General features: G+C 42.2%; 1 protein-coding gene across 1 annotated transcript in view; it reads right to left on the minus strand.

The window, feature by feature from the left end:
* The window catches only part of T265_02187 (hypothetical protein), a gene marked incomplete at both ends in the record, with an annotated part of 95797 nt that overhangs the window by 32357 nt on the left and 59947 nt on the right, over positions 1-3493 (minus strand). The window lies entirely within an intron of this gene.

Below are 3493 nucleotides of genomic sequence, written 5' to 3' on the forward strand. Positions count from 1 at the left end.
CTGACAGTATTCATGTTATTTCTGATCTCGGGGCAACCTCAACAAAAATGACCAAACAGGTGACAAACGTTGGTTAAAATTAAGACCATGGAAATCTCCTTTATTTGAACCCAGTCATTTACTTACGTCAGTCCAACGTGTTTTTGAACAAAGACAAAGTACTCAAATAAACCTGGTTTGAAAAGGTGCAGATGTTGCTGAAATCGTGAGGAAACGCGGACTTTTGAGTTCAATGTTAGTCACTAAATGACTCGAACCCGAGGAAAACTATTGGGAAGAATACTTTTTCCAGTAAATACGAAGTACAGGGGGCTTGCAAGTTCGTCTGCGCCGTTTGATACAGGGTTGTCTTGTGAGTTACATTACAACAGAACTCGGCTTCGGTGCACATTTGTCATTGGATTCGCAGCTACCAGAAGACGTCCGGTTACATGAATATATGCGAGGTCTTTTGCATCGAGAATCCACAGGTCACGGAAGCCTGGACTAACAACGATCACACATGTCGACATACTGGTAGCTCCAGTGAGTTAACTGGTGTTTGGTCAGGTGCTCAATGATGATGTCTCCTAGTATGATGACGAAAAGTTTGCAATTCAGCTGTCAAGCTCAGCGAAGAGATCAATGGTCAACAACCAACGGTCACAAATGGTTACTAATCTGGAGTTGTGATGTTAACGAATGGCACCGAGTACATCATGAATCGACTATTGTAGTTCCATCATAGAATTTTGCCAATCGATGGTGAAAATTCCATTGGTCTGGCCAAAAGTACTTGTCTTGTCTTTTAGCCCTTTCGGAGTCACGAGCACCTAACATAACGAAAAGGATATTTCTTATCGGGAGGTTATAAGAGATCCGGTTTTAGACTAAGGGTTTTTTTGTTGAACTTTAGAGGAAATCGTTAAGAATTCACTCAAGCATTTCGGATATGGTCGCCGTGTCTAGGCCTAATTAAAAATGTTTCGTTTCGTCTATCGAGATAAACTAAGTTGAAATCTTGTGAAGTGTTGCTTAGAGAGAGAGAGAGAACTGAAGGTATATGAGGACGAATTTATCAGTCATAAGCAATAACAGTTTTCTTGGAAGCCACCACCACAACACATCTTGATCAAAATCGTTCGAGAAAAAGCAAGCATCGAACATGTCCGTACAGCGTTGGCGCTGTGCCAAAATAATTCCGACAATGCTTCACACTAGCACGTCCTTATTGCTGTTTTTCTGCTGAGGGCGACAACAAGTATAGGGGGCTATGAACCAATCCGTTAACAGAAGTCGACAGTCCGGGCCAGGGAAGCGTTAAATGGGAATCACACGAAACGACAACTGAGCGAGGAACGCGATGAGAAGGTTATGACAGCCATCTGTAATGCTGACGGAGCACAAATGGGGAAACTAAGCTTATAAATGAATACACACACAGGCACCAACACACACGAGACTGCTTTCATGTGTATTTATAAACAGCATTATGCAGTACACAGAAGCTCATCACAACCGGTGCACTGCAACGAACAACAGCGAGAGATCCAATCAATAGGGTTGGTGCAAGAATAAACACAATCACGGCACACTAGATGACCGTTTTCAGACAGACACAAGAAGGCTACGGATGATAAATCCAGTTAGCAAATTAGACAAAATTGTAAGAACAAGAGAAAAACAACCGTGGCAGAGCCACTGAGGAGCGATAACATTCGAAGTGGTAGCAAACTACTGGGACTCACGTTTAACTGCTGCATTTCAGAGGTGTTATTTGTGGTCGGTAGAGGGTTAGGGTGGGTGGAAATCAAACACCAGGATTAGAAAGTATTGGAAATCACAGCTCATTTCAATGTTTTTTTCGTTACTAATTGTTTGGTGAACTTATGAGTGATTCCAATACCTATTCTGCATAAAGTTGGTGTCCACTGCCTGATGTGCGAGTTCTGACTGTGCTAGCGCCTTGGAGAGGGTTCAGTACTGCTTGCCCTTTCGTCAACTGTTGGTCTTTACACGAGTGCTCCCAAACAAAAACATTCTTACATATGTTGGAAATCATCCTGTCTGGCTGGAAACTACTAGGGGCACACCTTCAAATTGAACGCTTCTATTGTTTTATCTGACGTTCTCCTGTACATCCTTCCACATCTGCCGCTTAGGTTTATTTTTTGTTTGTGATCAGGCTCGTCCAAAACAAGCAATAATAGTAGTACTCGAATACCAATATGAAAGGATGATGTTACTAGGTATCTTTCACGAAACAAATATTCGTTGTTTTGGCAAGAGCCAGCAATCCAAAGCCTAGAGCTCGAAAAGGAGAGGGTGCCAACCCAGACGCTGGCGAGAGCTGTTTTAAATCTGGATGGATTAATGACGAACCGATTAACAGAGACCCCGTGGCGAAGAAGTCGCATCAGGGCTGCGATGGTGTCGAGAAAATGAGTTGTATTGTATAACCATAAAACTTCACAGATATCGCCTCAGAACACCTTCACTTTTGCTGTCAAAGTGCAGTTGTGTGTTCCCGCATCGCAAATTTTCGATGAGACCAAAACTTCCCACACATTAGGTATTTAAACACTGACTAAATGTCGATAGCTGAAGTGAACGTAAAACGGATCTACAGACTAATAAGCAAAGAACTTCAAACAAAGATCACAGGTGAGTGACTAGTGACGACAATCTTATAATACCTTGGTGGTAGTATGAGTTTTTGAAATTTCGATTGGGAGTTTACCCTCCCAATGGATTCCCACCTACGCAAATCACTACACTGTTGCTTTGTCCTTGTTGGAGACCGTTGGCAAGGCGTACATCACCAAGATACCAGGTGATTCGAACTAATAATAATCTTCTTTTGAAGTCGGCCACGAGTGGCTGATCAGCAGTGTAGTTAACTCACAACTAAATAGGTTAAGGCGCCAGTCGGTCTTGAGTTACGCGGTCACGTGCTGACCAGTTCCTCAAGTGACGGCTTTTCAGATAAGAGGTTCATTAAAATCGTGCGATGTTTGCTTTTCTGGTGAAAAAACCAAGCAACCTTGCTGGTGTTCAGCAACGCAAGGTTGAATACGATGAACCAGTGCTGTATGCAAATAAAGTATCGAGATACATCGATTCAACCATTTCCATTCTGCATGTTACAAGGTTTTTTTAAGCTTTGTTGCTGTCAAAACACTAGGTATTTCTCGGTTGACGGCATTACACCCTTCGCATCTTCTCGCTATTTTAATCGAAGAAATCAAGTAGACGCTCCAAATGACACTGGCCAGGAAAAAGCTAACTGTAAACCGAAGACAGTCTACATAGTTGTATGCGATGGTCAGGGTTCTCTACCAATATGAAGGATCACGACTCAGCTTGACTCAGAACAAGAGGCTTCATTCAAAACCCGTGGGTTCTCTACAATATGAAGGATCACGACTCAGCTTGACTCAGAACAAGAGGCTTCATTCAAAACCCGTGTTAAACTATCTGTAGAGTATAAAAATATATATATATATATATATAT

The sequence above is a fragment of the Opisthorchis viverrini genome (assembly GCF_000715545.1).
Source record: "Opisthorchis viverrini unplaced genomic scaffold opera_v5_25, whole genome shotgun sequence".
In the NCBI taxonomy this organism is placed as follows: Eukaryota; Metazoa; Platyhelminthes; class Trematoda; order Opisthorchiida; family Opisthorchiidae; genus Opisthorchis; species Opisthorchis viverrini.